Here is a 25,545-nt window from a genome sequence, read left to right on the forward strand (position 1 = left end):
TTACGAGTATATATTCGATTGGTTTGTTCGTTATTCTTTCGTTTATATACCGCAGGTGTTTGGGAGGTTTCGCAGGTTTTTGTGCCGGATGTAGGCCTATGGCGAACATGTGCATCGATCATGGGGGGGGGGGGGGGGGCTCTTTCTGAAGGGTGTGGGACGCAATATCAAATCCCCCAGTAGTTTTAGTAGTGACTGACAAGTAGAAAAAAGGGGGAAAGGAGAGAAAAAAAAGAAAAGAAAGTGAGAAAAATTGAACAGAGAAGAGAAAAAGTTAAATTGCACGTAATAAGTAGGTCCATGCATGTAAGTAGTATTGGGGGAGGGGCACTTTCTGAAGGGTAGAGGACGCGATATCAAATTCCTACCAGTTTTAGTGATTGAAAAAAAAAAAAAAAGAAGAGAAAAGGTTAAATTGTACGTTATTGAGTAGGCCCAGGATAGCAGTAAGCCTAAGTATAGGCCTGTGATTATTATAGGCAGTGCTTAAAGGTGGGTCCTTGGCCCAAAAGCCTGTGAAAATTACTGCCGGCCCGTCGATATGTAGGGCCCGTGACATTTTGTCACCAAAGTCAGTATTTAAGACGGACTTAGGTCTATTACTGACTTTAACATATCAATCCATGCATGCTTTACCTGAAATTACGAGTCTGAAGTCTTATATCTAAGTGTCAGTGGACCAGTGTAACATTTTAAATTTTGCAAATTCAGTTCGGGCCTTCTTTGTTTTTTGTTTAACATGTTTAAGGCAATAATAGTGTAAAAATGATGCACCAAAAACAATTTTCCAAATTTTCCATTTTAAAACTAAATTTTTTTTTATTTTTCCTAGGCCTAATAATGTAAATAGGCATTACAGTCCCCATGCAAATGGCTTCAATTGGACCTTCATTTTCAAAAATGGACAAGTCTTCCTTTTTGCTTCTGCTATGGACATCCACGTGTTATTTTTAAAACAATATTGTTTATATTATACAATAATGGTGAAAACTTTTCAATGGCTTCAATTAGGCTTTCGTTAAACCAATTTGCGGCTGTTTCAAACTAAAATAGTACCCAATAATAGTGCTAAAATTGATCCAAAAAAATGACAAATGGCTTCAATTGGGCCTTCATTGTCCAAAGGTTTCTCACCTCTATTGCCCCCGGACGCTGGTTACCCTCATATATAAGATTTGTAGACATTTGGTACTTATTAGCCAATATTTGACCATTTTCGTCAAAGTTTTCCCCCTTAAAAGTTGTCTTTCCCCACTTTGTTCACCCTCTGAAAAAGTGCTTGCTACGTCACTGCCTCTAAGGGGTCAAAAACCCTCTCAAACACCCTCTCCTTCCCCACTTTTCTGATAGGGTGGACGTCCCTGTTGATGCCACATGCCACGGATTCGCCGGTCATTAGTCGGACGTTGAACGATTGAATATAAAACGCCTGCAGGATTATTAGCGGCAACAACGCATAGAGAGACGAACGGGCATCGGACCCCTAAATCCGGACATTTGTCGGACGTTGACCCCCAAATCCGGTCATTTGTCGGACGTTGAACGATCGAATATAAGACGCCTGCAGGATTATTAGCGGCCACAACGCATAGAGAAACGAACGGGAATCGGACCCCAAATCCGGTCATTTGTCGGACGTTGAACGATCGGATATAAGACGCCTGCAGGATTATTAGCGGCCACAACGCATAGAGAGACGAACGGGAATCGGACCCAAAATCCAACCGAATCTTCTGCCGGACTGGTGATTTTTCCACCGAATAAAATATTTTTGTATTCGGTGATGTACGTTGATCCAGTCCGTCGTAGTGTGACAGACCTATTAATGTTTATAATTATACCAACAGCTTGCTTTATATAATTGAAAACTAGAAATTAATTGCTTTACTTATCTACTTATATGGTCAATGTCCAATTTCATGAGGTGTAATATAAATAAAAATAAATTTTGATTTTTGATTTAAACTTTTGATTCAAACACAAACAATTAATTCCTACCTCGGAATTTTCAGATGGTACTCCATCTTTCATCAGCGACTAACGTAGTGCTCCCTTACACCAAAGGTACCTCTGAAGCTATAAGAAGGACATTTAGCAACTATGGCGTTAGCGTATTTTTCAAACCCTCTCGCACGTTAAGACAAATCCTTGTGTCTCCCAAGAACAAGACAGATAAGAAGGACATTACAGGTCCAGTATACTACATCCCGTGCCAGGGCAAAACTGTTACTGGTACCGGAGAGTGCAAAGAAGCCTATATTGGCGAAACTGAACGTTCTCTGAAAACACGTTTTAATGACATCATGCAGTTATTGTTAACTACATGTATGCACACAACACAGGGACAATCACAATAGGCTATTGATCCCTACTGGTAGCGCTGTGTTGTAGATATAGGAGATGAACTAGTTAGCGTCATATATCAAGTATAAAAGCTATGATTTTAGTACTTGCTCTATGTTTCAATTACTTATTCTTTCCAAAATATCTGAATTTTCAACCCGGTACAAGCTTTAATAACGGGGGACCATACATTTGTATGAGAAAGAACTCCTACCATCTATCCAAACTCCCGTGTTATTCCAATGCACATTTTGCTTCAACGGGCAGCCATGGCTTGGTCGTATTTGGAAGATTGGTGTCACAAAATCGTAATAGGTACAAATTTAGTACTTTCTGTCAATCAAGTATGGTTTATTTTCTACATTGCAATCATTAAATCATTAGCATAGTCATTATAATAATGGGGGACCGCCTTGATGAGTAAATAACAGCAAACCAGTGAAAAATACCCCAAAACTCGGTCAGTGGCGCTCCGCCCGTACGTGTCAATAGCGTCATTATCGATTGGATTAGTCGACCGTAGCGGACAATTCGATCGCTCATTGGATTAATATTATCACGTGGCAATACATTTGCATTGGACAATAGATTACTATAATGGTTTAGTACTGCATATATCGGTTTAATCTTCACTACCCAGGCAAACATTTAGGCATGAGTCATGCCCATGAACATGCCAAGATCTTGCCATGAACATGCCAAGAACATGCCCTATTTTCGCTAGCAACGGGCATGAATTTTCATGAATTTGGGAATGTTTGATTCAGTAGTACAGCATCAGAGGTCTCAAACCACATTCACATCGAGTCTCCGGGAAATGTTGTGGACTTGGATAAAGTCCGCATGCTCGAAAGAGACAGTAGGTGGTTCCAACGTGGAGTCAAAGAAGCAGTTCACATCAAAGCCACCAACCATCTCTCAATAAAGACGGGGCCGGATCAAACTTTCAGGAGTCTACGAGTCTGTTATCAGGTCAAAGTTCAAGAAAATTGCGACCTGATACAGTCACTCACTCGCTGATGACAGATGGAGTACCATCTGAATATTCCGATTAAAGTTTAAATCAAAATCATGATTTATACCAACACAGATGAACTTTCATGAACGTTTGAATAAAAAGAGGTTCGTATCGAATTCTAAGTTTGTTATTTTGCAAGTATCAAAACAGCTTGTAGAGTATCTCTTGAGACAGACCCGATAGTCTTTTTGCGCCGAAATAAAATACAGGTTACAGTATCATTTTTTTTAAATCAAGTTTGACGCAAGAACTAATAATAACTTTAATTTTATAATAATGGTCACAAGCCATTTATTTTACAGTTGTGGGGGTGTTAGATGTAGATTAGGCTATCAACTAGAGCATTAACCAAATACCTCTTAAAGTAGGTAATGGGACTACGCATCCTGAACAAGAACAAATAAACACCATGGAGAACAATTTCTCGCTACAAGAGGAAGCTGAATATTAATTATTAGAGACTTTGCGAAATGAAGTTTGAAACCACAAACTTTAACATCTAGAGGATTATGGAGGATTATGTATTCAAAACCACTCTGCCATTAAAGCCGCTTGAAGTAAAAGTTAACGCGAGAATCTATAGTGTGCCGTAAATTATGATGAAAATACGTCATAATTTAGAACAATAGTTTGCATATTTCCTCATAGACTACATAATTACCACTTATGTATTATCTAGTTAATAGACCAATTATTGCAAATCTAATTTGGTTTGGCTAAAAAACATGCTACATGTTGCTGGAAATTATTGATTGAATTAAATCAAAATAATTTTTGTTCCAAACGTCACACTTGATACATACTTTTGTGTGTGCTCATGACGTACACCAAATCAGTTTGCGGAACCAAGTTTTGGCTTGACTTCAACGCCAAGGGGATTTTAGTTCCCGTAAAATAGGCCTGGTTTTACTTGAGCCAGCAGTATACGATACTTCTGGAAGAGTAAAGCAGGTGCATAACATTTTATATCCCCCCTAAGAATTTTTGGCATGCGGTGAACCAGCTTGACCAACAGCAGAGAAGGACGATGCTTGGAAGCCATTTCACATGATGGAAGGCCTATTCATTATTTAAAGACTTTAATAAGCTGAAGCATTCTTTTTAATTTATTCACTGAACCATAAAAACTGTTTTTGAATGTGTGACACCAACATCAGGAAAAGCTTAAATTTAATTCAATTCAATTATGCTTCTTTTTGATTAAATTACTCACTTAAAGGGAAAAAATTGTCAAACACAAATTGAAGCATAAAAAGCCTATGTAGAAAAATGCAACTTTTTTTTGGCCGAAAATTTCATAGATGGCTGCATTTTGTAATGAAGATGATAAAAAAAAGTAGCAACAAAAACCTTCTCACTTGATGCATAACTAATCAGTCTATGTTCCAAACTTTAAAACAAGAGAATTGATCAAGCCGTTTTTGGATTATACTAAAATGTCTTAGGGGGGGGGGGACTTACTTTTTTGGAACCGTATAACATGTCATAGGTTGTGCCTGGTAAGAGAGGGGATAGGGAGGAGGAGAGGGAGGGCATTGGAAGTGGAACATCTTGTCATCCTTCTTGACCCTCCCCTTTTGGATGCTGGCCGCCGTGGTATTTTACGCTTTTAGGCCTTTTTCTACCATTTTAAGCCCATTTTTGTAAAAACGTTTCCCTTTGAGAATTGGCCCACGCCCTCCTAGCAGAAAACCCCTGACAAAGTCACTGGGGATGGGGAAACAGGAGTGCGAGTGGGTAATTATAGGAGGGTCAAGTTTGAGAGAGCGAGTACAGATAGAGGGGAGAAGGAGGGGGGGGGGGGGTATGTGTACATCCATATCAAAACGATGCACTTGTCGGCTGCTACATGTGTCTCATTTTACATAATAGCTAGGAATAAATACCAGACTCATCTCAAGTGGAGGTCACCTCAAATCATACCAAAGTCACTTGGTTTAGGAATACAGAGAACATATTCCTAAACCATGTGACCTGGTGTAATAGAGAATGCTTGCTAACATCTCCCGTGGACTTTTGATTCATGTTTGCTTTTTTCATTAAAAAAATATGATTTTGTACTTTCGTCTTTTAGTTGGGACAATGAGAGGCAGGCTGTACGGCAAAAGTCATGTCTGTTGGTATTTTTTTTTATACAAACTTAAGTCATAATTTTGCTTGAAATAACTAAATAAATTTCTACTGACATAGTAAACACATACAATATCAATTACATTTCCAAATAAGAAATTCCATGTTGTCTGGGTCAAAGGTCAAAAAAAGGTCAACAACAATTGTGATGGAGATGACATTGCTGTGATGGAGATGATGGTGATGTGACGGAGATGATATTTCTACACAAATTCCTATAGAGAATCATCTCCGTCATAATTGCACCGATAAATTTGATTTCAGTAATGTTTTCACACTACTTGAAAATGAAATTCATACAGATTCACGTATTTCAAATATCAACATTTTAATACGAAGTAATACTAAACCTCAATAACATTGTCGGACAAGTTTAGAACTGTCAAGCTTTCGTCAGGAGTAGCTCTGACTTCTTCAAAAGTCAAAAGAAAGAAGAAGGCTCGGCATTAGCTGAACATGCTTGCAAAGAAGGCCATGAACCTCTGTGGGACGAAACAACAAAACTGGCACAAGTTTCTCACTTGGGGATGAGGTTGACCCGTGAAGCGTTGGAAATCAGAGTTAATGAAACTTCTACTATCAATAGAAATGACGGCAAAGACATCAGTCGTATGTGGCGCTCTCTATTTTCAAACAACCAATCACAGAGCCGCTAATCTTATCACATCGTATGTGGCGCTCTCTATTTTCAAACAACCAATCACAGAGCCGCTAATCTGTACCACGTCCGCAATTAAGTGATATAAACGCTCATCGTGCATACAATCAATCAATTGGTCCATGAGTGGCCAAACGGTTCCTGGTAAGCCGTATACTTCTATTACAGTATATGCAGTCTACATGTTCTCTGTTGACAAGGGGCAGTCTTCATTGAACAGCTCTTCCTCAGAGCGAACAAACCTTTAATTTAGCAGATAGGCGAGGTCTGCTTGTTTTCTGTTGACAAGGGGGCAGTCTTCAGTGAACGGCTCTTTTCAGAGCCACCAAAACTTACAAAATCAGCAGATAAAAAAATAAATAGCTGGAACGAATATATTTTCATTGTGCTTTTGGTGGTGAAAATTTGAATCTCATCCGCTGTCTTCTTTTTGAGATACAGGACTTCAAGTATATGGTTAAGAAGGGTTTTACAGATTTCATGACATCCGTCGAAGGCCAAGTATGAGAAGGTTTAGAATTGGTAAGCATTTCCTGATAAACTAAACTGGACTTCGCTGTATCTCAAGATCCGGTGCTGTGATGGAGATGATGGTGATGTGTACGCCACGGTATGAGTCAGCTCCCGCTACAATATCTGTAAGGCAAATTGTGACGCCAACTGACGTAGCGGATATGATGGTTCAGACATTGCTTACGGTTAATAGCAGGGTTAAGGTTACCCACGCGTTACATATCACCACAACAGCCCGTGGGGCATATTCAATCATCATAATTTCCGGAAAAATTTAACAATAACACTTATATCAAATTGATCAGAAACGTTTGGAGATGATGTTGAATAAAGGTACGCGCCTGTATACTTGAAGATACCCTAAAAATTGGCAGGAAAAGATTGCCAATGTGCAGCTATTCCGGGTTGATGTTTTTCGTCGTCTGTAAACGGCAGCCTACGGGGTCAAATTATTGACCTCTGATATTTGGTCTTCACCTCCAGCCGTTTTGATGCCAATGTGACGGCAATGATGCAAAACCACGGGACAGCAATTTTTGACACAAATTTTGAATTATTCCATAAAATTGACTTTAGAAGTGGTTTTAAGCATTTAAACCTTCTTAGACATGATATTTACCCCAGTCAGTGGTAATTTTCACTTCCCACACTTGCTCACAAAAATACTACAAAATCACTAAAATTCGGTGCGTGACATCGGGACATGGGGTTTTCAGGGGGGTCGTCAGATATTGAAGAATTTTTTGACTCCAAGAAATTTATTTTTCCCCACTTGGATGTTCTTAACTATTTTTATACATATAAAAGTCCATGACTAAGCTAAAAAAGAAACAAAAATCCGCTTTTAAAACTTTTATGAGCGCCGAAAGTCGCGGGACTTAAAAGTTCACCTTTTCAGGGAATCACCCACCCATGTCTACCAATTTTTAATACCATGAGGTGTTAGGATATACCCTCTAGATCACTGCGAGGGGGTAGTGGACTCAAGTTGGATGTTTCATTTTTCGCTAGAGGTCACGAAAAATCACAGGGGTATCAAATAGAAAATGTTTCGATCTCGTTGAAAGATATATCAAATTACTCGTCTGATGAAAAGGATTAAATAAATGTATAGTTTGTTCTATCTACGATTTATCGTTAATGAGTTATCCTAGGAAAACCTCATTTTTAGGCAAAATGATATGTTTTTTTGCTTTTACGGGAGTCAAAATATCAACTTACTCCGACGTGGGCAAACATGGTGGCAAATTGCTCAACTTGATACAAGAACCTAGAAACGGAATAGAACTTACCTTCTAAACTGTTTATTTTACTTATATGCAATGGAAGTCAGATATCAACAATGGTCTATGGCCTTTGACCTTGTTTGCACTCTATCTCAGAAAGTGAACACAGTAGGCAAAACGATTATTTTTCTGATTCTATGCAACTACACAAACAATTTAGTACTATTTTGCCCAAATCGGAGAATGATGAAAATATGATCCATGTACAGCTAAATACACGTCATTTAGCCTAAATATTAGATTTTTGTAGGATAATTCAATAGCGATAGATCGTTGGTAGAACAAACAATACATTTTTTAAATTGATGTCATCAAACAAGTAATTTGATATATTTTTCAACAAGATCGAAGCATTTTAAGTTTTTAGCAAAAAACGTACCCTACAATTGGAGTCAAAGATTGGTTGACATGGGTATTGTGACCATGTTTCAAAACCCCTTGCTCCTGGACTATTGTATATCAGGTATGTACTTTATCATGTACAACTCACGCAATCGTTTCCCATCGATTATGCGATAAGGTTTTGAAATTTCAATAAATTGCCATTGGGAACATCAAAAAGTGTATGGAGCAAACATACTAAACACACTACCATGACTACATACACCATTAAAGGGTGAAAAGGAATCTTTGATTTACAAATACAATAAGCTCCACTACAAACAAGGGATATTTTCAGTGGTAACTAATGCAAGTTTTTACAAGTCTTTTCAAAGAAAAAATTACCTTGCATGCCAAGTTTGCTCCTGCTTTAACGGTATTATACCATTTTTGTTTGCAAGAACTCTACTACTTTTCGTTCTCTAACAGACAGCGCGTATACGTACATGTACAGCCTATCTGAAAACAAATGTGCGCCATCTTAGAAAATTATGTTGTGATAGCAGTCCTAGCTGCACAGCCTGTCTGAAAAAATGTGCGCCATCTTAGAAAATACTGTTGTGATAGCAGTTCTTGCTTTCAAATACCGTTGTTTCATTCATTTTGGTTTCGGCAATCCAGAGATCTGTGTCACTAAACACACATTTACGAAAACTCTTTTGTGTCACTTTTTAGAAAATTGAATGGAATGTTATAACCAAATACCGACATTTCAATGTTATTAAAACGTTTTTGAATAAACGTTTTAAGAACATTTTTGTGTTTGCTGGGTTGCTAGGCGGTCTTTTAGAGATATGTACCTTTGTCTAGGGTCAAACGTTCATCTTTGCGTCTAAAAATTCGGTCAAAATAAGAGATGGAAATTAAACTGAAACTTTTTATGCGTGGCCATGTGAAGCTTGTTTTGACATCTTAGTTTAAAGTCCATATTTTGTGGCCCTATTGTCAATGTATTGCTGGGCACAGCTATATTTCGAATTTAAATTATGTGCAGCTGTGTACCCAATTATGATTATAATTAATTAATTATTATATTTATTTCAGTCTGCACTGAATCAGCATGTGAAGTGTGGTCCTACATCACGTATATTTGTATTTTCAAAGACTCTACTTGTTTGAATTTGTTGTCTGCATTTTTGAGCCGTAAAGTGTAATGCGCATGACATTCGCGTTATAGCATTTTTGATAGACTGATATTGGACCCTGGAAATTAACCCTGGAAAATTAACATAGTTCGATATCGTTTATTTCATTAATCAACATTTCAACAATGTAACAACGGTCGTATTCATATATTCAAGCATGGAATAACAAAATGAAGCTCAGAAACAGAGTCTTGTTGATATTAATGTCAAGTCAAATGATATTGATATTTTGGTGGCTGCAGGGATCCCATTGCCGTGGATTAAATAGGGATGTGGCTTTACAGTTCAGACCACATCGTCTCAACGTTATCAATGATTCACTACAAGTCAACGAAACTAAACTGTGAGTAGGCCTCTAACAGGCAAATGACAAAACAATGATTTTTAATAATAAACAAAATCAAGCTGGTTGTCTGGGTTACAAATTTTAAACAGGTATTTTAACCTATTTGCCCTTGGTAAAATGTCACAACCTATTTGAATCCATACTGATGAAGAAGATTTTGCGCATTCATTTACACTCATTCATTTTACACCAAAGAGCTATTCAACATACAAGCTGCATCATCTTGTTGAGAAAAGACCGGCACACTAATAGTGAATGGTCCCTAATGATATCGTCTTTTTCCCTTTTTATTTTTTCTCAGTTCTGCACCATTATTATGCACCCAAACCCGCCGTACGGTCTTCATAAAAACACACAAGTGCGCTAGTACAACAGTTGCCACAATTTTACTGCGATACGGTCTAAGTCATAATAAAACATTCGCTTTGCCAAAATTGAAGCCATACTGGATGTTTGATATTGTACTTACTCATCTTTTTACCGCCAACATGACGATGGGTTATGAAGAATTACAAACTCGAGGTGAATTCTTGGATGGCTTTGATGTCTTGGTGAATCATGCCCGAATGAATCGACCCGAAATGGAGAAAGTTGTGAAAAATGGATTCTACTTGACGATATTAAGGCACCCTGTAGCGCAGTTACAGTCCGTTTTCAAATACTTTAAGTTTTCGGACTCGACCATTTTCCAGCTAAACAACAGCGAGAATACAGCACCGTTTTTATTATTTATAAATAATCCCAATTTGTATTTATCTTATATTCGTCAGGAATATATATCAAATAATGTATGGAATTATTTGTGGAATGGACAGGCCTTTGATTTGGGGGTCGATCCAAATCAGTTTGATAATTCTACGTACATAACAAGTGAAATATCAAGATTAAGTCGTGAACTTGATTTGGTCTTGATCAAGGAGCATTTTGATGAATCACTCATCCTCATGAAAAAAGAGCTGTGTCTTGATTACGTAGATATTGTATACTTTTCAATGAATGTAGGTAATAAAGGAAACTATACGATATCAAATGATGCACACGAAAAAATAATTTCATGGAATAAAGTTGACATGTTACTATACGAACACTTTAATAACATGTTTTGGCGTAAAGTCAAGGAATACGGACCGAGTTTTCAAAGGGATTTGAAACATTTTCGAAACTTGATCACAAAAGTGGGAGTCGAATGCGACCCTAAGAATGCCAATCAGTATGCACAGACATTTCCATCTATTCGATGTAACGAGTTTCTTAGAAACGAATTAGATTATTTTGATAACATTCGCCAAATGACCAGACGAAAATTGAATATAACTGAGTTATCATAAAGTTAGAGGATTGCATCATTCCTTTTTACAGGTTGTGATATATTAAAAAAAAAATAGGCGTATTATACGTTTGTACCAATGGAATTCCATCTATATATATATAAATATATATATAAATATGTAAATATATAAATATATATATATATATTTCCATATTGAGTATTATTTAAAATAGGCGAAAATGTTGTTAAATGCTTCTGGTGTAAAGCCATGACAGGAATATATAGCTGTATAATACATGGTATAGCTCTACACCAGAAGCATTTAAACATATACTTCACCTATTCTAACTAATATTTATTATGAGAATATAGATGAAGTTCCACGAGGATGTTGCTAAATGCACCCCCATATACCAGCCTTTAAATCTGCTGTTTGTCCCCACCTCGTGTAGGCTGGTCTCCTTTTTATTTCATCCATTTCGTTTGGTGTCCTTTTATTTCCCCATTCCACCTATCCTTTTTTATTTGTTTTGATGTAATGGGCATCCCTATAATTTAGTGTATTCACTATTGTGTTTGTCCAGGCTTTCTAGCCTATAGTTATAAATAAATAAACAAAATGGATGTAGATATTTAAATGAGATAGAGTTTCCATAAGATAAATCTTAGAATTTTGTAAAACTAAAACAAAACACCAGTATTAGAGGTGCTATCATGAATTTCATAATTCTAACCATTAACATTATTTTGAGACTTTCACTCAGGGTGGCCACAAAATCTTTTTACAATTTAACTACATATTCCTGCTAAAACGAATTGTATTCACAGTGTGAAAACAATGACAAAAGGTACAATGTTTGCTACAAAACCTTTTATATCAATTAACTATGTTGAAACAGATTGCACTTTAAAAGGATCGGTTTGCAACAAAGCCGGGTGAACCTAAATGTAACAAAAGGACACTCAACAGTCAACACATTTTCCGAGAACACCGCAACATGTTGTGCACGAATTATTACTATTATATAAAACTGATTTTCTGTATTAAGTATAAAATTAGTTGAAATCACGACTGGTCTCGAAGGACTTTCGACTGCTCTTCCACAGTTGTATAAGTTGTAGTTTTGGTTATGGAAAGAGCCAAAAACATTTTTAGGTTGTTTTTCAAATGATGTTACAATCAAGCCCAAAACTCTTGCACACATGCTACTTTTAGGTTATTCATTATAAATGTTGGTAAACACATCTTTTACAACCAATGATCAAAATGAACATAAAATTTGACACACACAAAAAATAGACGAAACATGATAAAAATCATGAAAAAAACATCTTTTAATCCAAATGTTGCCTCAATATGATATGATGGAATATTGTTGTTCACATAAATTTATATTTGAAATATTCATCTGACTTCTATTACTCGGAGCAAAATTGTATTAGGTTGCAGTCAATTTTACTTTGATTAAATTTTTAATTTTTAAGTTATGGCTACATTAATATTTGACAATTTTTTGGATAAAAATCGGAAAGGGTTCACAAAAGCACATTTTACAACCTAATGTCAGTCCACGTCACTTTTTGGAATTGCCAGACTTGTATAATTAACAGATAAACAAGACTCTAACAATTATTTCTAACCCGGATGGCTCCGTTGTCCACAAAGTGGCCTCCTACTATTTTCCAAATGAAGTTAAACTTCGATCCAATAGGCCACACAAGATGTTTGACCTTTTTTTATAGAAAATTGGTACGTAGCAATATGTTTTTGCAGCTCTTTAATGCCACCAACTTACAGACCATTAATTCTTTTAGTTATATTTAGTTATATTTCACAATATGTTAAAGACAGTCAATGATAATGAACATACGAAGGAAGTCTAATTACTATAATGATCCTTTTTTGTTTGTAACAAATCATTATAATAAAGGTACAGTGATGTGTTGATAATCGACTAAATTTATACTCGATGTCCATACGCAGAGATTGCCCATTGAAATGTGTGTGATATTTTGCGTACAAAAAATTACATTGCGATTTCCCATTTTGGATTCCAACGTAGTATAAAACGCAGATGCTACGTTGAAATATATGCTGATTTTACCTCATGTCGAAGTTCATGCAACGCGCCCAATTTTCAGGACGAAAAAGTCTCATTTTGAAAGTAAAATCAATAGATGTAGTGATCTTTAATCTACCAAAATATATGTTTTTGGGCAAATATAATATTTGGGGAGCACAAAAATACAATTAAGTTTAAGCAGTATGTTAAGTCAAAATTTTAGTCAAAATCAAAAGCGGGCTGTTTGAATTAGGCAGAGACTCAGAGGCCTGCACTATCTGTTAATTTTTCAATCACTATGCCCTCTATCGACCTAGACTAGATTAGATCAGATTTATAGTCTTTATTCCAGCCGACTTGTTCTCCTTCATGAATAATGCTGCGTTTGGAACATCGCAATCTCTCTATTGTTGTGGTCTGATGGTCTGTGGTCCTTAATTCTTATTGGAATTTACAGAGGAGGAGGTTCTCTATTTGGCCGTGAATGTTACCCTAAGGTAAATAAAGGTAAAGAGCCCACGTCGCGGGCCATGTCCTGCCAAGGAGAATTTTGTCTTCAAAACGTGATGTATATTACTCGTAAAGCCATGATTATTGTTGGTTATACGCGTGTATGAACTTTCATGATAATTGAATAACATTGTTACGTAGCAGGAAAGCGCCTGCGCGGAACAATTCAATAAAATCACGTCCCTCATTGAAACAACTGCGAGAAAAGTTCTTTTTTTACGCGATTATCTAATTTTCATTTTTTATTTGTAAATAAGTAATCTCATTCTCTTTTTGACATTGATTAAATGCGATCATCTTAACAAACAGACTCTATTCTAAAAAAGAAAGTGATATCTTCTGTGTTTAAACAATGACCGGCCAGTACATTATTATTCCTTGTTTTTCCTATTATTGGATTTAAATTAATGAAGCAATGTATATTCATAATATTGTGTTGTATTTTGTTTAAAAAAGACAGCTTTCGTGGGAAACCTTGAATAAATCTGCGATGCAAAAAAAAACCAAAAAAAAAAAAAACCTAATAACTAAACGTTCATTTAATGTTGAAAGCAAACCTTTAATACTGTTGTTTACAGGCTGTCAATTTCCAATTTCATGAGCTGCAATATGATAAGTGGTTCGTATCGAATTCTAATGTTGTTATTTTGTATAGAGCAAGTATCAAAATAGCTTGTAGAGTATCTCTTGAGACAGACCCGGTAGTATTAGGACAAACAAATCATTTTCAAGTACCCATTGGAACCAGTGTCAGTTACACGAAAAAAGTGTATGTATTACTATTGCTACAGATACACATAAAAAGGTTGACATTGACTAGATTGTCTGATTGACAAATCCAAAATTACTCACTGTTTTAGACTTTTGGTATATTGGCTGATGGCTTCTTCAGAATGACCACTGGGGTCCACTTTTCCCGCGGGACTGGCCACTACTTCGGGCAATGTTTGCATCCATCGGTAGCTTAGTTCTCGATCGTATACCGTATATGGTCGAATCCAACCAAAAGTGTCCACGGGCCAAAAATAAAAGTCCGAAATAAAAATGTCTCCACAATTTTTTCCTTTTGCCCATTCATTGATGACATATTGGCCTTATAGGAACCAAAAGTGCCATTACTAATCTTGAAAAATAAATCCAGGACGTGTGATAGTAAATGTGATATCAAAACCCAATGTTACCTACGAATACCACTAGGATGCTTTCACTATCGCAATACTAATCAACCTAAAACAAATGGAATATTCCCATTAACGCTTTTTTCGTGTAATGTAGACCACAGGGTGTCAGGAAAATGCTAGCTCAACCAGAAAATATTTGTTTTATTTTTATAACGCGATCAATATGATCTTAGTCAATTTATGCTAGTTTATTTTTGAAAATGAAGTTTAGGTCAGTTTCTGTATTTTATTTATCAAATGAGTATGAATCAATTTACACATTGTATAAGAACGAGTAGGATATATGTTTTCAAGAATATTAGGAATTATACGCGTACACCTAACGCTTTACACAATGAAAAGGTGAAGAAACCCGGGTATTCGTAGGTAACATGAGCGATTTAACAATATCTATATGGAGTTTAGAGGTTTAAATTTTGCTATTATGGTAATGAATTAATAAAATGGTAGTTTTAGATCTCTTTCAGATGGTACGTCCAAATGAATAAATGCTATTACCTTAGATCAAAAATATTTTGATGCTTTTAGCAAGATTTTGACCACTTCATTTTGATATACAAGTAGTTAATCAGCAATTTTACATAATAAATAATTGTTGAATGAATCCGTATATGGGTAATAATAGTGTCCTGGGGTACCGCTTAAAGTTTTGACAATTAATTTCCATTGGTAGGGACACTTCCTTACACATGTCATGTATTATGCTGTATTCGTAAGTAACATTTCAGTATTTGTAGGTAAGAATTATAGTTTTGGTGGATATCGCAATCAAAACTTCATTTTATAAAGCACTTTGAATGTATTATTTTCTTTATGTGCATTTATTGATACTTTAGACCCTATCATGTATTGATAATGTCGGTTCACAGCGGTTGAAAGAGGATTGAAGTAAGAAACAAAGGCACTAAAGTGACTTTAATTTGCTTAATTACACACAAATCGCTTAAAACCGTTATTGCAGACTTGTTAAGTCCATCTTGGAGTCAGTTACGTCTTGTGGCCTTTCGTTTGAGGACAACTACAATTAGCTTTATACCAGGGTACATCACTGTGTTGTCTAGATCATGAGACAATGAGAACAGTCGTTTTTCCATGGTATTCGTAGGTAACCTTAGCAAAAACGTCAAAAGTTACCTTCGAATAAATCAATTTGGACACAAATTACTCAGAAACCAGAAGGTCGGTAAACATTTAAAATGAAGCACACATGACAGTTGACAAATCCAAGTATTTATCCCCTTCTAATCTTCTTTGAATCTGATTTTTCTTTCAAATGAGCAGACCGTCGTCTATTTCAGTACATATTTTTCAACAATTAAGCCGTATTCACTTTTGCATGGTGGGCATGTATGTGAATTCGCAACTTTCATTGACATATGATTTGATAGCAAATTACTCAGAAAAGGATATCATCATGAAATCACCATCTTCTTCATGCACGCTGGATCCAATACCAACATGGCTCCTTAAAAAATGTATAAATGAGCTTGTTCCTATCATCACAAAAATCATCAACTTATCATTCCAGCAAGGTAAATTTCCTGATGTTTTAAAATCTGCACTCATCACACCACTCATCAAAAAACAAAGCTTAGACTGTGAAACTCTGAAAAATTATCGTCCTGTGGCCAATCTCAAATTTCTCGCTAAAACTATTGAACGTGCATGTTCTTCACAAATACATAAGTATCTCACTTCACAAAATCTTCGCGGTAAAATGCAGTCAGCCTATAGATCTGATCACAGTATTGAGACAGCGCTACTTCGTGTATATAATGACTTGTTGTTGGCAGTAGACAAAGGAAAGGAAGCTGTTTTAATACTTCTTGATTACTCTGCTGCATTTGACACTATCAACCATGATATTTTTATTGACCGCCTAACCCAGAGATATGGTATTACTGGATCTGTATTAAACTGGTTTTCTTCATACTTCAAAAACCGCTCACAATTTGTTTCTATCAATAATACTATTTCTAAAGCTCATGTGCCAAAGGAGGGTGTTCCACAAGGATCTGTGATTGGACCACTATCATTTACCATGTACACAGCCCCTCTGGAGGATGTTATTAATGCTCATGGCTTCAGTAAACTGATTTATGCCGATGACACTCAAATATATATTGTGCTTGATGAATGTGAACGTTCATATCTTCTTCCAAAGCTTGAAAGATGTATAAACGACATTAAAACCTGGTCAAACATGAACGATTTAAAACTAAATGAGGACAAAACGGAAGTAATCCATATCACATCTCGTTTTAGACATAATTCACCTTTACCACCTGTCCAAATTTGTGACTCATTTATCCAACCTGTAAATAATGCTCGCAATCTTGGTGTAATTGTCCAGAATGATCTGAGAATGGATTCTTTTGTTAATAACATTTGTCGCTCAGCATCTTTTGCTCTGTATAAAATTGGCCAGATCAGAAAATATCTTGATAAAAATTGTACTGAAATGCTTGTTCACGCTTTTATTACATGTCGCCTTGACCAATGCAATAGTCTTCTTTACGGTTTACCAGACTCACAGATCTCCAAACTCCAACGAATTCAAAACTCGGCTGCCAGATTAATTTCGCTTACTAAGAAACGTGATCACATTACTCCAATCCTTCATGATTTACATTGGCTACCTGTGAAATACCGCATTATATACAAAGTTCTCCTCCTCACTTATAAATGTATTAATGGTCTTGCACCTGTCTATCTTCAAGAACTCATACAGCATTACACGCCTCCACGTAGTCTTCGATCGTCAACACAATTTCGTCTAACTAGCTCATCATTTTCTACTCAGTATGGTCATCGCTCATTTTCTATTGCTGCCTCTGAACTTTGGAACAGTTTACCATTACATGTTAAAAACTCTCAGACTGTTAATCAGTTTAAAACATCTCTGAAAACTTATTTATTTAAAATTGCATACTAATGTTTATTTGTTATGTTTTTGTCTATGTATAATTTGTGTTAAGCGCTTAGGGACTTTGGTGTAAAGCGCTATATAAGCATGGTTTATTATTATTATTATTATTATTATACAGGCCTTCGTTATGTACCAATATGGGCATTGGCATGCATGGCGGTGTTTCACAATACTGTCATGATGTCAAATTGTATTCGTAGGTAACATTCGGTTACCGAAATTTACCTAAGAATACTTGCTTTTATTGTTGACATCTCAGAAATATTTAAACGCAGGCTATTGAAACTTGGTAGAAATAAAGCGTGTATTACCCTGCACCTATTGCTTAACTATTGTTTACTATTCTCTCAGTTTGTGGAAATGACACAGCTTTTAACATGTATTCGGAGGTAATGCATATTTTTTTACCAAACCTACCTTTGTGCCATTTAGAATTTCTGGCAGCTAAACACAATAATAAAGATGTCCAAATGCAATGCATTTCAGTATTGGACATATCAAAGCTTGTATCAATTGCGCATTTATTAGTGATTTCCATTTTTAAAGATATATCTAGTGCTATGAAAAATTGTATTCGTAGGTAATGTAAAAAATACCACTCAAAAATAATCACAAAAAATTCATAATTATGTACAAATATGTGAAAAATTGAACAGGCAATCTTTGAATACACACCTTTCATGAAATCAATTTAGATTCAATCCAATGACTTCTTTTCATAACTGATTTAGATGTTTTTAAAAATACTTTAAGAAATATTTTGAAAAAATGGGTAAAAATAGCATGTTTTGGGATCTCTGTGTCTAAGTTTTTCACAGAAGGGGTCTTATTATATATGGCGCGAAGCGTATGATCAAGGCGAATAAACACAATACAAAAACGAATGCCAATTGATTAATACTTTTAAGTTATGGCCCTGAACATGCCGTGTACACTTTTCGTTGGATTCGACCATATGATCAAGTGACTGTATGATTGACTGTTTTGTCCCTCGCCTTTTAATGCAAATTGCATCGCTGATGAGTTTTGTTTGCTGGTTTCCATCGTTCGCAAGTAGTTTAGGCTACTCCCAATTAAGTTTCAACTTTCTATTGCGATGTGATCGGTTATGGCAGATTGAAGTAGTTAGGAAGTTGTCACTGTTCTATGTTTTGGGTGTATTTAATTCTGTGTGCGACTTGTTGCGCATCTTTCTTATGCTCTTTAAGTTTAACTCCAAATGGTCGCCCCGTCTCGCTAATGTAAGTCTTGTTACACCCTTTGCATTCGATCTCGTAAACCATCAGAATCATTTCCGCTTCACCAAGTCCGCAACTGATGCGCAGGTACTCTCGGCGACTTAGATTGTGATTACCCTCAGCAGCTCCCCATTTTACACCTGGGTGGAGTGAAGCAAATTGGAATTAAGCTATCTTGCTCAAGGACGCAACACACTGGCCGTCGTGGGGTTCGAACCCGCAACCTTTCGATTATGAAGCTCGTGCCCTAACCATTGGACCACCGTGCTTCCAAAATGTTAATCAACACAAAACAAACAAAACAATGGGAAGCGTGTTTGCCCATACATAATAAACAGGGGCTAAATACAGGGTGTCCCAATAAAAACAGAACTCTCATTGCGCCCTCTTTTTCTCCTACTAATGAAAAGTTGATCAAATGTATTTTGGTATGTAAGGAAACCATAAATTGTTAGCTTTAATAAACCTAAACAATTTTTTCAATCGGCTCACAATGTTTGAAAATATGCCCTTGAAAAAATGTACCCGTTTTTTACTCTGTCTACGCATGAAGTTTGGCACATCAAAGATTCAAACGAAACACATGGTTAATGAAATGGATAGATAATAGCATTACGCTTTGGAACGCATTCACTATGAGCGAGGATCACCAGCTAGCCTCCAACATCTTCGTAACCGTATTACTGCTGCATTCGCAAGTATACGGCGCACAAGGATGGTACGCAATGCAATTGATGCAAGTAGGACCAGGGCTGAAACATGTATTTCGTCAAGGAAATACCAGGTAGAGGGTAAAGCAGCACAGTAAACTCACTTCATAAGAACCAAGGACATACCACATAGCCCTTTTCAGGCTACCTTTTATCCCAAAAAGAGAAATAACATGTTGTAAATAAAAAGAAAGCAAGAAACAACAACGTAAGAAAGCAAGAAACGTGATAAAACAAAAAGGCATAAATATTCAAGAAATAGTAAGTTTAATTGCAAGTATAACAAGAGAAGACCCATCCCACATCCATTTAGCTGACAAGTTAATAACACGTAACACAATCCATAGCCCATAGCCCATAGGCCCACCGGTAAAACCCAGTCCCTAAATAAAGTTCGTTACTTTATAAAGTTATCATTGAAGAATGCTTGATATTCATGCATGGTACGTGTACTCCTTTCCAATCTTTGAAGTAACCAAACCTCCTCCATGGACAGAGTAAAAAAAAACGGGTACATTTCTTTAAAAGAGCATATCTTGAAAAGTTGTGAGCCGGTTAAAATATTTCTTTCGGTTTATTAAAGCTAACGAATTAAGGTTTCTTAAAATACCAAAGTATATTTGATTAACAGGAGACACCCTGTAGTAATCAATCTATAATCTTGGGAACTAATAACTCAAGGAATGAAAAACAAATTATGCACATATAGAATTAAATTGAATATTAATTTTTGATTCGAAGATAAACACGTTTTCCTGGCTTATTGAGCTTTAACGATAATTACAAAAACATTTTCATAACTTTCTCATCTTTACATGTTTAAATGTGGCACATTTCAACGTCATTTGGTTTATATGTGGGGTAAAAAGTGACAATATTGAATAATGAAAGCGACATGTTTCGTAAAGTGACTTCAATCGTTTTTATTCTTTCAAATAACTTTTATCCTTTCCGTATTATGACTTCTGGTATATTTAAGGTATACGTCATTGAGCAACAACAAAGCATATAGTGCAGGGGTCTAACTTAGTTACATATAAGTAATGTTTATTTTATCAAATTGATTTACGAAGAGAAACGGATGACAATTCAATAAGAAGATCTTGCTGAAATGGACGAATAAAAATGTGGAGCTTATCATTCTCAATAAATGCAAAATGTAACCACTTTGGTTATATAGCACGGCTGTTTGATGTATATAGAATCGGCTTCATTATTAACTAAATGCAAACTATAGATGTCGCTGTTTAATTTAAGAGGCATTATCTGTTATTTTGGAGATTTTTTTTTAAATGTTTGCCACGGTCAAAAAATGGATTTCCTTTAAACTTTCATATTTGATGCACCTTGACCTAAAACAAACACACATGAAATAAATTTGGGAAAAATATCCCCGTTGCCATGGTAACAGCCAAATTTTCATTTTAGGCCTATTTTCACAATTTTTGCATTTTTCAGCAGTCAACTTGTCAAGTTTTGAAGCCAGTGTTACTAATATACACTATATATATATATATATACTGTTTTCTTTATAAGGTATGAATAGGTCAAACCTTAGATGCCGCATTGAAAGTATAAAAATAATCACCAGATGTCAGGGTGGGTTATACCATTTATTTGAAATAGGGGTGTTTTTCAATTTTTTCAAAGTATGAAAATATACCAACTTTGTATAGCTCATAAACCATATGGTAGTGCTCCGATTTCCACATCGACCACAGCATGTTGAGATGATACATTTGTCTTATGAAAAAGTTACATTTGAGCTTGGGGAAAAAACATCTGTTTATACAGTGTTGCCAGACATTTTCCTATTTTTTTGAAATTCAGCACAAGTCTCACCTTAAGTTAAATGATGTGAAAATAAAACCTCACCCTTTCAAGGAACATTTTTAGAAAGAAAGTTAATTTCATATCAAATTTGATCAGTTATTTGGTCAGTGTTGTTCCAAACCACGTGGGTGTTGCCAAAAGCGGGGTTTAATTGTAAGATATGAAAATTGTTCAGCTTTTGCGGCTATTTTTCAGTCTTAAAAATACCAAAATACAATGGCATGCATTCCTAAAATAAAGATGTTAAAATGAAACATCGACCTCATCATGTTGAGATGATACATCGGTCTTATGAAAAATTTACATTTGAGCTTGGGGAAAAAACATCTGTTTATACATGTACAGTGTTGCCAGACATTTTCCTATTTTTTCGAAATTCAGCACAAGTCTCACCTTAAGTTAAATGATGTGAAAATGAAACTTCACCCTTTCAATGAACATTTTTTAGAAAGAAAGTTAATTTCATATCAAATTTGATCAGTTATTAGGTCAGTGTTGTTCCAAACCACATGGGTGTTGCCAAAATCGGGGTTTAATTGTAAGATGTGAATATTTTTCAGCTATTTTTCAGCTTTTTCAGCTATTTTTCAGTCTTAAAAATACCAAAATACAATGGCATGCATTCCTAAAATAAAGATGTGAAAATGAAACATCGACCTCATCATGTTGAGATGATACATCGGTCTTATGAAAAATTTACATTTGAGCTTGGGGAAAAACATCTGTTTATACAGTGTTGCCAGATATTTTCCTCTTTTTTTTCTCGAAATTCAGCACTAGTCTCACCTTAAGTTGAAAATGAAACTTTATTAGAAAGAAATTTATTTTCATATTAAATTTGATCAGTTGTATAAATGGTCAGTGTTGTTCCAAACCACATGGGTATTGCCATAATTAGGGTTAAATAGCGAGATGTGGTTATTTTCAACTTTTTACAAGTTTTAAAAATACCAAAATACCATGGCATGCATTCCTTAAAAAATATGTGAAAGTGAAACATCAACTTCACCATGTTGAAATGATACATATTTGGTCTTATGAAAAATTTACACTTAAGCTTGGGGAAACATATGTTTATACAGTGTTGCCAGATATTTTCCTATTTTTTCGAAATTTAACACAAATCTCACCTTAAGTTAAATGATGCGAAAATGAAACTTCACCTTCACAAGGAAAGTTTATTAGCATGAAATTTACTTTCATATTAAATTTGATCAGTTGTATAAATGGTCAGTGTTGTTCCAAACCACATGGGTGTTGCCATAATTAGGGTTTAATAGTGAGAAGTGGATATTTTCAATTTTTTATAAGTCTTAAGGGTTCAAATAGCGACGTTTTCACATATTTTTGTGGACCTGAGAGCACATCAGACATATGTGTATGTAGCTGGAATGAAAAGCCGTCCATCATATGAAAATTTGACATTTCGTATTGAAGATATAGATTTTTTCACCAAAACACCTAAAAATGTAAGTCTTTTGGGAAAAAATCTATATCTTCACTATGAAAGGTCAAATTTTTCAATTAACATAATTAATTGATTAGTGGTCGGCTTTTTATCCCAGCTACATACACTTTAGCTTTAAGTACACATCATTAAATTTATTAAGTTAACTTTGAGTAATATGTCAACAACAACAAAAAAATTCAATATACATAATTTACCCTAAATTTTTTATTGTATCGCGAATTTAAAAAAAATCTAAATTATTTTATATCAGAAGGACATTCCTCGTATTCAAAATGCAATTTGGTATGTCTGATGTGCTCTCAGGTCCGACAAAAATACTGTGCAAAGGTGGGTGACCAACCCCTTAAAATACAACACAGAAAACATCAAACATGTATACTTTAAAATGTACATAAAAGCCATATTTTTTTTACCAATATACACATACTAGCTAGGCTAAAATAAATTAAAATAACATAAGATTGTTACATTACAAAAAGATGCATATAAGAGTAAGATAATGTACGCCTACCCCATATTATTAAAGCACACATCCCAACTATACTTGCAAAAAAGATATGGGGAAGAAATGGGCAACAAACTAGATCCAGCAAATGTCTCGAAAGATATGAGAATAGTCAAAGACAATAATGCACATAACCTTTTTCATCCATGTGGTTTATTCATGGCAGCGATTTAAACAATATGAATCCTAAAGTGAGACATACGTTGAATTTTGAATATATGTGATAATATCTGGCAATACTGTATAGAAGGAAATAAATTTAAAATTTAAATTCACATAATTATTAAGTGTTCTTAGGTTAATTTTTAACCTTAATATTGCGTTCATTCCACAATAATTTAAGGATGTGTACTATTTTTAAGACTTTAAAGCTGGAAATATCTCAATTGTCATATTTTAATATTTTAAAACGCCAGCTATGGCAACACCCATATGGCTTAGAATAACACTCACCATCTAAGATGATCAAATAGAATATGAAATTAACTTTCTTTCTAAAAAGATATATATGTTCCATATGAAGGTGAAGTTTCATTTTCATATCTTTTAACTTAGGGCGAGACTTGTGTTAAATTTTGAAAAAATAGGAAAATATCTGGTAACACTGTATAAGCTGATGTCCCCCCCCCCCCGATCAAAATAACTTTTTTCATAAGGCCAATGTATCATCTCAACATGACGAGGTCGATGTTTCTTTCTTTATTATAGAAATGCATTTTGGTATTTTTATGACTTGTAAAAAGTTGAAAATATCCACACCTCACAATTAAACCCCAATTATGGCAACACCCATGGGGTTTATCTGGCAACACTGTATAAACTGATGTCTTACCCCGCCCCCAGATCAAAATAACTTTTTCATAAGGCCAATATATCATCTCAACATGACGAGGTCGATGTTTCTTTCTTTATTATAGAAATGCATTTTGGTATTTTTATGACTTGTAAAAAGTTGAAAATATCCACACCTCACAATTAAACCCCAATTATGGCAACACCCATGGGGTTTATCTGGCAACACTGTATAAACTGATGTCTTACCCCGCCCCCCCGATCAAAATAACTTTTTCATAAGGCCAATATATCATCTCAACATGACGAGGTCGATGTTTCGTTCTTTATTATAGAAATGCATTTTGGTATATTTATGACTTGTAAAAAGTTGAAAATATCCACAAATCACAATTAAACCCCAATTATGGCAACACCCATGTGGTTTAGAACAACACTGACCATTATAACTGATCAAATTTGATATGAATAAAAACTCTCATTCTAATAAATGTTCCTTGAAAGGATGATGTTTCATTTTCACATCATTTAACTTTAAGGTGAGATTTGTGTTGAATTTCGAAAAATAGGAAAATGTCTGGCAACACTGTATATACAAATGTGTTTTCCCCAAGCTCAAATGTAACTTTTTCATAAGACCAATGTATCATCTCTACATGCAGTGGTCGATGTTGAAATCGGAGCACTACCATATGGTTTATGAGCTATACAAAGTTGGTATATTTTCATACTTTGAAAAAATTGAAAAACACCCTATTTCAAATAAATGGTATAACCCACCCTGACATCTGGTGATTATTTTTATACTTTCAATGCGGCATCTAAGGTTTGACCTATTCATACCTTATAAAGAAAAAAATATATATATATTGTGTATATTAGTAACACTGGCTTCAAAACTTCACAATTTGACTGCTGAAAAATGCAAAAATTGTGAAAATAGGCCTAAAATTGAAATTTGCCCGTTACCATGGCAACGGGGATATTTTTCCGAAATTTATCCCATGTGTGTTAGCAAGCAACAAAGGAATTTGTAAAACATATTTTATCAAACAATAAAATTATTTGTATTAAAAACTTGAAAGAGTAATTTCCAGTAACCAAATAGCGCCACCAATTTTGTAATTAATAGGCACATTTTATATCCGAAAAAGCTTTATAAAATGCTATAAAAGTGAATAATTTTGTAAAAGAGGGGAAATTAAAGTTGTAAATGACTCAAA

General features: G+C 35.1%; 1 long non-coding RNA gene across 1 annotated transcript in view; it reads left to right on the forward strand.

Annotated features, from left to right (window-relative positions):
- The window catches only part of LOC140138219 (uncharacterized), a 476,970-nt gene that overhangs the window by 451,299 nt on the left and 126 nt on the right, over positions 1-25,545 (forward strand). The gene's annotated exons all lie outside the window — the stretch shown is intronic.

This window comes from Amphiura filiformis, chromosome 17, assembly GCF_039555335.1.
Source record: "Amphiura filiformis chromosome 17, Afil_fr2py, whole genome shotgun sequence".
Classification (NCBI taxonomy): domain Eukaryota; kingdom Metazoa; phylum Echinodermata; class Ophiuroidea; order Amphilepidida; family Amphiuridae; genus Amphiura; species Amphiura filiformis.